Source organism: Tyto alba, unplaced genomic scaffold (assembly GCF_018691265.1).
Source record: "Tyto alba isolate M040663 unplaced genomic scaffold, T.alba_DEE_v4.0 Super-Scaffold_38, whole genome shotgun sequence".
Lineage (NCBI taxonomy): Eukaryota > Metazoa > Chordata > Aves > Strigiformes > Tytonidae > Tyto > Tyto alba.
Genome location: NW_024881313.1, coordinates 24,942,926 through 24,957,532, shown reverse-complemented (window position 1 = coordinate 24,957,532; position 14,607 = coordinate 24,942,926).

Here is a 14,607-nt window from a genome sequence, read left to right as displayed (position 1 = left end):
TCCTATACTGTCAGAACTACTTCTTGACACAGTGAAAATTAATTTAGCTTCTTTTTCTTTGTGCAAGTTGTGGTATACCTGTCACTTTGTGTCTGATTTGGTAACTAGTCACAATATTTTTCATAGACTCAAAACACAATTCAGGTTAGAAAGAGCTTCTGGAAGTCATCTGGTCTAATCCCTTGCTTAAAACAAGACTCCCTTCAATATTAGATCAGATTCCTCAGGGTCTTGTCCAGTTGAGTTTTGAGTATCTGCAAGAATTAAATCTCTGCAAGCTCTTTGGACAACTTGTTCTGGTGTTTGCGCTCAAATAATTTTTTTCCTAGTTGGAATTTCCTTCTTGCAGTTTGTCTCTGTTGCCTCTTTGGCTGATGACCTCTAAGCAGAATGCGTCTCCATCTTCTATATAACTACCAAATAGGTGGTTAAGACATCAATTAGATCCCCACTTTTGGCCTTTGCGTCTCCAGGCTGAACAAATTCAGTTGCCTCATCCTTTCTATGTAAGTCATACTGCAGCCTCTTAACCATTGTAGTGAGCCTCTACAAATATATGTTATAATTTTCACATTTTCTGCAATTTCTTAGAATTGGTACCTTAAAAAATCCCAAGCCCTTGAAGTTAAATAATTTTTATTTGTGTAAATGCCAATGCATTTGCTGTAACCCAATCATCCCCAAAGAGAACTGTTTGAAAAATGTAACCAGCTTTTCTAGTCATCTGGGCTGTGGAAGAGTGGATTACTCCTTCAAGGCAGCCAAATTTAACAAGGAAAAGAACCAGATTTAGCAACCGTATCAAAACCAGACATTTTTTCAAGAGACTTAAGACCCCTATTCCATCCAGATACCAGCCCAGGCGGGTAGCAAAAACAAGTTCCTAACTCCCTATTTAAAGGTGGATGGAGAATGTATCTCTTATCTAAAACTGTTTAAAATCCAAAAATAATAATGAGTGTGTACATAGGGTTAAAAATTATACATACATTTCTGGAGCTGTGCCAGGGAAGAACAATGACAGTGTGACCAAAATTAGGGCGCTGAACCTCTATTTGCCAGAAAATACTAAGGGTTAACATAGAGTATAGAAGGCATGACTAGAATTAAAATAGCAATTCCTCTTTGATTTCAGTAGAATGGCACAAAGATAGACTGGCAGCTTTCTCTCCCTGAAGAATCCTTAACAGTACATTCAAACCAGAGGACATCCTCTGAGCCCAGTCCTACTTCCACGTTCATGGGAACTGTTTAAAATACCATAGCAGAATCTGGGCCTGTGTTCCTGGCTTTATCCATCACTTGCTCTTGCACGGGGAAGCCCTAGTGTTAGTGTCAATCCACAATCAAGCAAGTTAGGAACTGAAGCGAAGAGTAAGCATTGAGGGATGGGGTGTCTGCCTGCTATTCCCACCAGCCCTGCTGCAAATAGGTCAGTGGCCAATTTGTGCTCCCCTCCTGGGCGCGAGCACAGGCTGCCGCGGGGAGGGAGTCAGCTCAGCTGCAGTAACCCTGCTCAAGCTTGTGGTCAGTGCTGAGTGCCGGCTCGTTTCCTTCTCTAAATGCTTCACCCCCACCCTGCAGTGGGGAGAAAGTTAACCACACTTTCCGCAGAGTCCAGGGATGGGTGTTTTGAGGGACAACTAGGGTCTGGCAGTCTCAGCTGCCTGCTGGTTGCTGTTGTGCTTCTTGGAGGGAGGGCTGAGCAACTTCTCTGACCCCAGAAGCTTCAGCCATGCTCTCAGGCTGACCCGGTGCCAATATGCTTCCTGTAGCTGCTATATTTTTATCTCATCCTCATAATCAGTGACACCACCAACTGCAACACCAGCTGCAGGAGAAAAGAGAACCTCTGCCAGGTATAGGGTTGTTTTTCATACGTAGCAGGATTTAACTTGTTTATTGAAGGAAGCGGGGTTGTTTAGTTGTGTCACAGGACTCCTGCCCATTTAGGGACCAGTGGGAAAGAGTCCTTTCCCATCCATTTAGACCAGATGTAACTACTGGGGCAATGGGCACAAGGAGGAAGTCAACAATCTCTTCGTAATTGAGCTGGATTAGCAGTGGTTTATTCTAACTACATTTCCAGGATTTCTGGATTTATGCCCAGAAAGCAAGCCCAATATATAATACAAATGATTAAGAGAAATACTATTATAAAATAATGTAATGTATTATAGAAACTATAATAATATCCACTGTTATTATATTTTAGAACCAAATACACAGGCAAGTATATGTAGCTAGCTGGGCTTCTAGTGCCCAGAAATACTTCCTGTGTGCACTGTGCAAAGGCAAGACTTTTCTCCTGCTTTGGTGATCATGCAGCAAGTGTAGTGATGGTTAATATCTGCCCTACTATTTATGTATTATGCTATTGAAGTGCTTATGTGCAACGTGTGCATTATGTCCCAAACATTTCAGTTTTACATAACCCATGCCCAAGAAAAAGACAAAGTAACTATGGCTCCAGCCATTTAGTTTATTTGGAAAAAATAAACTCTTTCTCTCTTTCTTTCTTTCTCTCTTTCTTTCTTTCTCATTTTCTCTCTTTCTCTCTTTCTCTCTTTCTTCTTTTCTTTTCTTTCTCTTGTTAGCCTTGCCACTCTGCCTGTTTTGTTTTAAAAAAGAGTTACTGCAGAAGTTTCCAAAAGTTAATTATTTGGGGAAATACTTGTGTTCTCTGGAAGCCAGTATCATTAAATACCTGTGGATTTACTTCAAAGGAGAGGAAAGTTTAAATACAGAAACACTGGCAAATTAGCTCATTTCTATTTTTTATCTGCCTATTTTAGATTTGTAGCTACAGATAAACCTTAATGTAGGGTAAACTTTGGTTTAAGGAGGCACCATTATTTGCTATGAGACAAGAGTCAGCAACAAGCTCTGGAAACCATTTGTCAATAAAACCCTGATAAAACTAGGAAGCTATTCATGTGGTTTGTATTCACACTAAGTCTTGTAAAGCATTGTTTATCATGGTGACAGACACCAAATAAATCTCGTAATTATAAAGGAACACTGCTAAACAGTTTCAGAACTAAAATGTTGAGTTGGAGCATCAGACACTCAGCTGAGCCATGTTCGAGGAAGACACTGGAAATATCTCATAGCCACTTAGTGAAGGAAGACATATGGACTCATGTAAATGAACTTAACTACACAAAAGTGATGTACTGAGCAAAGTAACAAATTATGCTTGCCACCTGTTAAGCATGAAAGGATACCTTGAAATTAGAGGAGGGTGAGAAAAAGAATCAGATGTAAAGGATACTTTCGCTGAAGATGGTTTGCAGTGGATTGTTGTCCCTGGAGAAGGATAGATACGTCTTACCCAGGCAGTGATCCTGCACACGAACAACAGTTGCAATGTTAGCACCATGTATGCTTTTCCTGGTATGTTTAAAACATTAGGCAGTAGAGCAGTGAGTTGACCACTGGAAGAAGAGAGCCAACAGCACTTGTGGCTTTGAAACAGCAGGAACCCTGAGGCCTGGAAAGCTGACAGCAAGTCTTGAGGTGAGTAGTTAATGAACTGGGTAGGTAGACGGCTTTGACCCTTTGGTTCTCTGTATATTTCCCTATTGAAAAGCTTTGGGCTTACTCAGGCTGGCCTGGATTTGGGGTTAGAGAAAGGCCTGGCATCTCTGCAAAAAGATAATTAGATTGCTTGATTTTCTGCAAGGGTCTTCACCAAAAAATTCTGTGCTAGCTACTATAGCACTTTCAAGGCTAGTCTGGTTCAAGGCTCTGTGAAGGCTGCTCAGGAGAGGCAAGCTGCACAGTTCCCTGGCTGGTTCTTTTTCCAGGCCAGGAGAAGAGCCAGCACAGATCTTTCTAGAAACTGTGCAAAGAAGGAATCTGGAAAGGGTGGTACCCAGCATTGTTTCAAGTAAAGATCTCTTAGAAGAAGGAGAAGCCATCAGTTTCCTGCTCTCTTGCTGTCAGATGAGTGAGCTCAGTTTTTCCTCTTGCTTGTCTTTTGATCCTCTGTTTTGCGTCTCCCCACATCTCAGTCAGGGTCCTGAGTGCACCAACAGGCTCGAATTGCCCCCACCTTTCCTCCTGTTCCAATAGTCCCTCTTGTCTCCTATTTCAGCAATATTTTCCCCATGACATCCTCTGAATCCAGGTTTATGTAATGTAAGTAAAGCAAATGAGTCAGAAAGCAATGGAACTAACAAGCCATGCATCTATCATCATCCCCTCCCTCGATTTGTCTCTGTTATTATATCCCACAAACTTGACCATTGTTTGTCCTTTCAACTTGCAAGTTATTAAGGCCAGGAACTCTATTTTTTCAGGCATTTGGGCAGCACACCATTCAGTGGAGACTTAATTTCTGCTTGCAGCATTGCCATAATATTAATTACAGTAATTGAAAGTCTCAGGTGTACTTTGGCTGGAGTTGAACCATAACAAAAAGCAAGTCTGTAGACTATAAGCAAGGCAGAACTTACCCAGCCCTGACAATGGAGTTTCTCACTTTTGCCAAAGACGGAATAACAGTTTGTATTTTTCTTTCCTGAAACAGTACAGCAGATTCCCTGTAGGAATGCCCAGGGATCCTAGCCTAACCTTTTCCTTAGTGAGCTGGTCATAGAGCTGAGATGTGCCCTAGGGACACCTCCATACATCCCTCCTGGTAAACCTGGGTGAAAGACATCCACCAAGAACTCCCTAACACATCCTGCTTGACCCACCTGCAGTCAGAGTTTTTCTCTGTCCTGGACTTCACTGTCCAAGCAGAGTACCTCAGCAAGTCCACATTACACCCAGCCAGCTTCTTCAGAGAGATTTTAATCCCAAACGGGAGTCTTGTGATTCCTTCATATTTTCACTATGCATCATCCAGGTGCAACTGGAATTTCTGCTAATTTTAAGAGCCTTGCCTCCAAGGAAATTAGACAGTCTGGTATCAGTTTTTAAGCAAATAAATTCTTTTGTCCATATATGTGCATATATTTTGTCAGGACTGGTGCATCTGTTGTATTGCTAGGCAGCTATCTCAAGTCTGCACCTTGTAGACTAAGATATATTAGGTGGCATTTACCTTTGTACACTGACACTGGCCATTTGTATCCATGTATATGGCAGAACTGCCTGAGCACTAAGTGGCAGCTCCCTTTCTGTGTAATGATAGAGGAGCATTTTAAAATTTGTCTGATGCTCACAATCGTTGGCTTCAAAAGTTTCCAGCTTCAAGTCTGGGGCTGTCAAGCTGTCAAGCTGTTTTAACACAGCAAAAAGTATTAGGATGGAGAGCTAAGATGATGGGAATGCACAAACAGCTAGCAGGTTCATTAACTTGCAGATACTTTATGGAAATCTGGAAATAGGGCTGTGGACTAACCTTGAATTTGAGAGACCTGGCTTATTCCCATCTCTCTGCCACTGCCACAGTATATGAGCCTGGGCAAGAGGTTTCACTTCTCTGTTTTACCTCCTACCCATGTTTGTTCTGTAAATAACCAGGCCCTCTTACTCAATCCCTATAAAATTCCTGTTAGGTTAACTTATTTTTCAAATATGAAAACACATTTACAGGGAGGCTGTAAACTGGTCTGAAAAGCTTGAATTGAAATGCCATTCCCACACTCTTACCAGCCTAACTCAGATGAGAATCTCTCCCTGTATGATTTCACAAGGTGATGTGACAAATCAAGTTAGAAAATAGAAAGCTGGACATTTTTGTTTCTAGACATGTTGTCAGAAGATCAGATCCTTGTCCTCATTCTGTTGTCATTGCTAGCATTGGCCTGAGAAAAAATGATAGATTGAGAACCAGAGGTTGGAGAAAAAAGAGGATTTTGCTGGCACAACAAGCAGTGTCAGCATTCAGCTTGGGCAGGGCCTGTTTTGGCCTTGTCTGTCTCTTGGAAAAGACAGTTGGGTAAAGGGAGGGAGCCTTGTAGAACTTTGGAGAGTTTTTCAATATTAAAAATATTGTCACAAAACTAAGCTAGCATGGGAGACATTTGCACCTTAATCACATTGTATTTTCCACATTTGATCAATGATTCATCATATTCAGTTTCTTCTTTGACAGTGGTTAATACCAGATCCTTCAGAAAAATGTTCAAGTAACATTGTAAGTGGATAGTCTAAGGTTAGCCTGCACAAGTCAAGTTTCTTCCTAAAGCCAGGTAGCTGGCTGATGGCCTGGCCCATGAAGGTTTGTTTCCCCACAGTCATGGTTCAAGCAAAGATGCAACAATACACTGATTCCATATATTACCTAATCACTGCACTGAATTATTTGTTATTCCAAAGTAAAAGTTATTAGAAACAGAACAGGAAGGAATGTTTTGAACTGTCTTGGTTTCTAACCTACCCAGATGAACCAGTGCACTGAATAATTATTTAAAGTGTTCTTCAGAGGGTGTTGTAAAAGAGTGTGAGGCTTGAAAGTAGTGTCAATTGCATTAATTTTTGGGGACATGCCTCTATTTTCTACAGGCTCCCCCCTCAAAAGAAGATGAATAGTCAGAAGAAGGTTTGAGTAGTCCTCATAGCTTTCAGAGTCTGGATTCAGTCAAATACCTGAAAGCTAATGTTTATTTGGCATTGACATATACCCCATATTTCAGCAGATGAGGAACCAGTAAAAGATTCTCTTGCATAAAAATTTCCAGCCCTCTAACTTGTGGAAGTGGCCAAAAACCCTACAAAAACAGTTTTTCTTGTGATATTTCAGCCTTTTTGGTCCTGGTTCCAGGAGGAAATGGGGAGTGTAAAGAATATCTAAAAACTTATTCATGAGAACACTTCAGGTAGTTACAGTCTACCTCTAAAACAGGGTCCTTCTCTAGAAATGTTCTCAGCTGATGACACTGGCAGACCATGGGGTATGTCTTCTGGATGGGGTAGGTCTCTTCAGCTAGTTCCTTCCACTGCTTGTGTTTGACTGAAATCTGTCCATGTATTTGATAAAAGATAAACATGCAGGTTAAACTTGGTTTTAAATGTTTTCACTGTAACTGCTAGAGTTTGCTCCTTTACAGCTTGCACCGGTCTTAAAATAGACATCAGCCATACCTGTATGCTCTTCCTACCTACCTCTTTCAGCCAATATTTTCCTGAAGACAGAAAAAGAAAAAAAAAATACCCTTTCTCATGTTCTAAGTCCTTCTCACAAAATCCACATCAATAATGTGCAACCTTTTGATGCTACTGTAGCCTTTAGAGGATCGTGTCTGAGGACACCACAAAGTCAGAAATACCTACTGGTCAGTAGCAACAACATAGCTCGTACACCCTTGCCTAGGTACATGCTTTAGGGAGCATGGCTTGACTGCAATAAAGCCATATTCTCAGCTTTTCAAAGCATTTTCTATGTCTTGCCACTGTGGCAAGACCCCATTTGTCTTCTGTAAGTTCACTGTAACCTCACTGTAAGTGAACTGTATGTAAGTTATTTCATGGGCTACACATGGAGCCACAGTTAGCAACCTATGTTGCTCTCACAAGCTAGTGCAGAGTCAAACATTGACAAGCTAGGCTGCGAACTGAGCTAAAAGGGCTAGAAAAGATGGCAAAGATGGTTTGTAGCCATCTATCTACCCCTGCCCGTTACCCTGTAGAGAAGCTGCTCTTAGCCCACAGGCAGAAAATCATAGGCATTTAAGGTTCAGTGCCTTTGTAAAAGATTAGGAAATTGGGGGGGGTGGGGGTGGGGGTGGGGGGAAACACGAAGATATATAGGACAGTCAGAGCAAGAACTGGTTCTAAAAGTGAATTTAAATTCATTTAGGTTGGAAGTGCATGCCTTGAAAAGCAGCACCTGGACTACTGGTGGCAGATCTTCCACTGCCAGATCATTTCTTTGTGAGGAGGAGATTTTTCAACACCTACTAATTCAACATCCAGACTGGGAGTGGAAAGGACTGGCAAATTACAAGCAAGGTGACAGGAATTTTGTTCTACTTCAGATTCTGATCAACTGACTAGAGTTTCTCCTGCATTAAATATTTTGAAGTCTCAGACACCATCTGGGAGTTGGGCAGAGGCGGAAAGACAGCTGCACAAAAATTAATGAGATGCTGAGCTAGGAGACTGATGTCCCCCACCTAGGTAAGGAAAAGACACCAACTGTTGCCACCACCCAGGGATTTTTTAGTGTAATACAGCCTTTGGGATTTAGAATTCAGGCTACTTGACATAATGTTGTTCTGCCTTACGCTATAACCGTCTCCCAGTGTGATAGAGTTACAAAGTGGGCAGTACATAACATCATGCGCATTCATGTTTTCCAGGCCAGTTAAACAAGCTTCCATTTGTTTTAGAAGGAATCTATTCAAACTTTGGCAGAGCAAATCAATAATTGTGTGTTTCCTTTCTTCCTCCCACTTAGAATCTAGTCTGGATCATGCTCAGAGATGGTGCAGGGGAAGGAGAGAAAGAGACCTCCAAGAAGTGAAATGCCTCCCACCACTAGTTGAAGCAAAACAATCCCATTTCATGCACTGCCCTCCACAGCAACTATATTAATGTGGCACTTCACCCTGTAACAACAAAACAGAGAGCCCATCTCTCACCCTGCTGCAGTCCCAGCTCTGACTCTTCTCTGAGCTGTTTTTTTATCCATCCTACTGAGGCAGACCCTTGGGCTGTGGCCCCTGGAGCCATCTGCTGCAAAGCCTGATCCAGATTTTTGGCCTAACTGCTCTTACTGTCACTGACATCTGCTCTATCTCCAGCGTGTTTTGGGTGTCATTGGCATCCAGCTGTGCATTTCACAGGACACTGGTTTGTTCTGCACTTGCACCAGCAGCTAACTGGAGCTCTGCCCCATTAGCAGCACACCAAGCCACCAATTTCTAGCACCGTTTAACTGAAATGAGCTGAATCCTGAAGAAATTAAGCAGGCTGCATGTAAGACAGTGAGTACATTTATATAAACTTGCAAGAGGCTTCAAGTTGGTGGGAGGTGAATGGAGATGGAGGATACAACACCTGGGAATGCAGTCTGAAGGAAATGTGAAAAGTTACCATAGGACTCTCAAAAGGCAGCATCTGCTCCCCAGATTTTAAATAAACCTTAACAATAAAATAGGTGGGCCAGAAGTCTTCTTACGTGAAAACCTGAGTTTTAATCAACTGCCCCAATAAGGTGAGCAGACCCATGTGCAAAGTTCATATGAGACTGATCTTTACAGGATTTTGTGAATATGGTGGTGAGCTCTGACTAAAACCCTGATAAAATCCTCAAGGATAAACCGTAATTCATGGCCTAATCCTCTGCCTCATTTTATTCACTGGATATTCACACTTTGACTTAGTGGCAAGTTAAAAAAAGTACACTTGCCTAGCCTGCACAAAAGCAGGGTAAACTGCTGTTACCCATTTAACTCTTAAAGATTAATTCTGAAAACTTAGCATCACTGACCAAAAACCTTGCCCTCAATGCTGGGGAAGAAAAAAGAAAAAAATGTAAGAAAAAGCCCAGTAACTAACAAAGTTTTGCTGCACCAATCCTTTCCTAAATTTGATCTCTTGCATGTTGGATCCTCAATCCATCTCCTTTGTCTGTTTATCCCTCAAGTGTAAACCTCTTCAACTCACATTGTTCCACTTCGAGAGCTAATTCCACGTGAGTCATGGTACTGGAATGCCAATAAATATGGCTGTAACCATGCCCCAGTTTATTGCTGCAGATCATTTTGGCACAAAATTAGGCCTGTTCTTATCTTTGTTTGTGTAGCTCTTCTCAAAAAAGGAGCTTCAGGCCTGGCCGTGGCCTTTGGGTGAAAAAACAGGAGAAAGATAATGAAACAACAGAAATAGTTCATACTTTGTTGAACCAATCTAGAGAGAGAGATGGGCTCCCTAGCTTCTGAAACCCCCCCAAAGTCCATGCTTCCCTGTATGAGGACTACTCCCCACTTCTGCTAACTCAGGCAAAGTACTGCTACTTGCTAATTGTGATAGAATCAGAAGAGGCCCCAGTGTGACTGATATTAGGTTGGGCTCTGTATCCCAAAATCTGTTATAATTATGTTTGTGTAGTTAAATTTGCTGCTCATCAATTACTTATGGAAATAAAAAGTAAATACTTAGCAATCTTCCCCCCTTCCTCCCTCCCTTCCTTCCTCCCTCCCTCCCTCCTTTTTTTTCCTATCTATCTCTCTCATTCTTTTTCTCTTTCAAGTATATCTTAAAAATTACTTTTTTGTAACTATTCCTCAAAAATAAGTTGTCAAAAAGTCCCTCAACTGAAGTGAAATCACAAGCAGGCCCATGGCAATCCCCTTTCCTAATAAGGTTGTCCATATTGGCTGGTTAAGGCTGTCTAATGAAATCCATGTCCCTGGGGCCTGGAATGCAGTGCAGTAACTGAGGCCTGTATTTATAAGCTAGTTGAGAGATAATTGTGTTTATCTAATATTTAATCATTTGTACAAAGTTAGACATTTTTCCTAGTATGAAGAATTTCTGTCCAAAAATACAAAGCAGGAAATCACAGGCAGAGCAAAATGCAGTCAAAATGAGTTCTGTGCAGATCCCTCTCAAAATCACTTTGGTTTATATTACACTAAAAAAGCAGGACTGTTTAGGCTGTAGATTCCTAGGCCTGACTAGTAGGGCCATTGCATCTCAAAGTACTGTAAGGTTGTACTGTACCTTCTGCTCTGCCTGGACCAAGAGGACTGCAGCCAGCAGCACTCTGCAGAGGGGTGGGCAGGTTGTTCCCAGACCCCAGCCCCAGCACAAAGGGGATTCTGACTCCTGCACATCACCCTTGCTGCTTTGCTGTTGAGCAATACTTCTTAATGAATGAGCGATTATCTTAAATTGCTTCGGAGTGAGTGCTGCTGGCTGGGAGCCAACACACTTTCCTTGTTTATTGAAGGGTGTTATTTTAGTCATGAACATCCTTCTTTTTCGCTTCTTTTTAAATGACACCAGCTTCTTGTTTCTAACTGAAGTAACATGCAGTCCCAAGGCCATTTTTTAAGCCTGGATCCCTTAACCTGCATTTAGTCATCTAGAAATAGTTGTGTCTAGCAAGTAGCATTCAGGAATGCTTCCCAAGCGGATCCAGGTACACACCACCGTCATTTCCTGACTATGTTTTCCGACAACAGCTGAGTATAGGAAGCCAGCTGCAGGGCAGAGCTAGCCCATCAAAATAAAGGAGGACACAGACTTTTGTTTGTGTGTTTTCTGGGAGAGGAGAATTTCTTCATCCAAGATTTATACATGCAGTGATCACAGTTTCACTGCAAACTGCAAACTCCTTGATAAGAATTAGGTAAAGTAAATAGACTGCATTTGTTTTTATAGCACACGATGAAGGAGTACGTATTCATGCCAGGGGAAGTTCCCATTAAATCTACTTATACTAGCTTTATGCTTACGCAGTACAATACTTATATATTCTCCAGGGCAGTGTGCTGAGATCGTGATTGATGAGGAGAGTGCCCTTTAACGTCTTGCACTGGCAGAATCCCATTCCCAGCAACTTGAGTGGACCACAAAAGGCAAATTAAACAAACCTCCAAACCATGTTAAAATTCTAAAGAAAATTATCTTTTAATCCTTCCTTTGTGAAAGCTAAAACAAATGCAATGCAAAGAGGTACCCAAGGTGTCTTTTGCACTGAGCTAGTCTAGTGGAAAAAGCCTTATGTAAATAACTGCAAATATATGTAAGTATATAAATTATATATATAAAATATTTATTTTTATGTGTGTGCATGAATGTATGTATATATGGATATAATGTTATGTACTGTGATGGCACTGGAATTTCTGTCCCACATCAAGAAAATCATCCTGTTTTGAACATTTCCTAAAAGGTCTGCCCCCAGAGTGGAACATTCCTCAGAGGGCAGCTTGTACCCACCTTCACTCCATTAACAGTAACCACTATCTTATCATTGACAACAGCAGCCTAAAGGGTTCTATAATTCACTGACAAGAAACAATTTAATTACCTTAACTGTTGTAACTTGCAGATCAGTCAGCTCAGCGCCCTGAGATAAGGTCCATACCGGTTGTACCTGAGAGCTCCTGCACTCAAGTGCTTTGCAGGGATAAGCCCCGGACGCTTTGATGCGGGGCCAGGTCGCTGCCACACCAGCCGCCCAGCACAGCCCGGGCGCCCAGCACCGCCGGCCAGGTCCTGGCTCCGGCGGCCCCTCCAGTGCTGGCCCGCAGCAGCAGCCAGGTGAGGATGGAGAGGTTTCTACATCGCTCAAAGCAGAGCTCAAGACCGCTTTTGCTTGATCTCTCTCATGTGTGAAATTCCTCCTGGCAGGCATCCTAAGTGGCTCCAGAAATGTGATCCTTCGGTATCTCACCACCTGTCGTGTGATGTATGGAGTCGTTGTAATCCAACATTCATCGTCTGGGGAATATTTTCAGGCATCCAAGCTTTGATCTGTACTTGGATTATGCAGATGTTTCAAAATGAGTCTAAATGTAATGCTGGGTGTTTAAGAACATAGCTTTTTGTATAGCTTTTAGTTTTGTTCTGGAATGAGTTAGGCTTCTTTCTTCTTCTTGGAGGCTCCTCAGGAAAGGATCCACGCCAGATCAAAGTTTCTTGTAGCACACAAGGACCCATTGTTTCAAGAACTGTTACAAATTAGCAGCTGCAGTTAAAATAAAGGGTGGAGGTATTTTTCTTAGCCTCATTTAAAATTGTTTGGAGCAATTATCCCAAAGTAAATTGATAAAATAAAAGTCCCTTAGGGGATGCCAATTCTGTAGGGATAACATTCAGCTGCCCATTGTTGTCAGATATCTGATCAGGACATCATGATGTGTTGGAGGCAGAGTGGAGCTAAACTGATCTAACTGCTTACCTCAAGACCACTTCTGTTGTCTCTGGCAGCTGTAAATGAGCTTTAGTGGTGGCACCCATGGATTTCTCCCAGAGCTAATGAGGAGAGAGGTCCCACTGTATACACAGACAGCGTGAGGTGGGAAGGGAGTCATCCCTCTGGCATGCAGATGTCTAAACTAGATCCTTCACCCATGCCTGAACCCCTCTGTGCTCCTGAATGTACCAAAGGCAAACTGCAGATTCCATGGTCAGAAGGCCCAGAGGAGGTGTTTGTAGCTGTGACACTACCCCCCCAGTCCTGCCTTCAGCTTTCCTGCAGCACAGGCAGTGACAGCCAGCCCTCCTCCTGCCTTTGCAGTACCCCTTCATCCGGAGAGGCAGGGTAGAAATGGAGAGCCGCTGTGCTCAGCAGCATGGTGGGGGTGGTGGGCTGGGGAAGGAGGCAAAGGTGTATCTGTCCTCGTCTGGCAGCTTCATGAAGAATGCTGTTTCCAGCCTGCATGACCTGAATCATATCTGGGGACTTCGTTTTAATTGGGGAAGGTGTGATCTTGCTCCAGATGAGGATCTGTATGAGTGCTGGCAATTTGTAGTGTCCAAATCAAAGTGGTTATGTGAAGAGGACCCAGATGCAACCCAGGAACTAGTGTAACCAGCTGGCACTACCAGTGAGCAGTGGTACCCTCCGCCCAGGCTGGATGTTCCTTGGGACTCTCCTTTTCACTTGGGTGTGTGTGCTACCTACTGCAATGGCCAAGTAGACCAGATGTGTGCTCTGTAAGGGGATTCTGCTGTTATGGATAACAGGACAAAGAAAACCTATGCATAGACAAAAGATTGGACTCCATGGAGCTCTCATGGCTGATGCCTTCCCTTTGCTGTCCTGGAGATCTTGAGCAAGGCCACAGAAAAGGGATGTTTCCCCATGGCAAAGCCTGGGCTGTCACTCAGAGCTTGACTCTTCAAACCTCTCGTTATTGATTTTCAGGAAAACAGGTGTTTAAAAATTAACATTCTGAGCACAAATAAAACACACTATTTTCAAAATTATTTGTACAAGGGGAAATCAGAAGAAATCTACCTGGAATTTTTTTTTTTTTTAATACAGTTTAAAAACAAATAATATTTTACACTTACTTAAATGTTGTTATTGTTTCATTATTTTAGGGGAAGTCACTAGCAGAGCATAAGGTAAAAATATAACAGTAAAACTGTTATGTTCTGGTCATCACAAAATAACAGGGAAGGAGGTCACTTACACTGTCCCACTTCCCATTTCGGGATGATAGTAATAACAAAGTTGGGGTAGCTGCAACTGACCATACATTAGGACTGTATTTTCTAGCTCAAGAGTGTCTCCAGGTAAGGTTGTTTGGACCCAGGTCGGCTCGCAGTTTTGATCATAATTTCTGGCACACGCTATCCCTCACTTCCCCTTCCTGGGGCAAATCTTGCTTATACAAAGTGAGTGCCATTTTCCACCAGGTCTAGCTGGCCTGGAAAGGGGTGCAAAGCCAAAATGCTCAGGAAGCAGGCTAGTGCATTCAGCCTTCTCACAGCACCATCCTCCGGCGCTCCTCTAGGACAGGACTCTCATCTGCACCCTGTAGCTGAAGAGCTGTAACATTTCTCCACTTCTGCTGCCCAAAGAGATGGGAAAGATGCCCCAGAATGCCCTAGGGACATGGGGGCAGAGCACAGAGCTGGTGAAAACACAGTCATTCAACTCAGTGCTATAATCCTGGTGCCAATTAAGCCTGAAGACAGACAGGAGAGTGGACACCACATTGATGGGCAAACTGGGACCCTGACCTT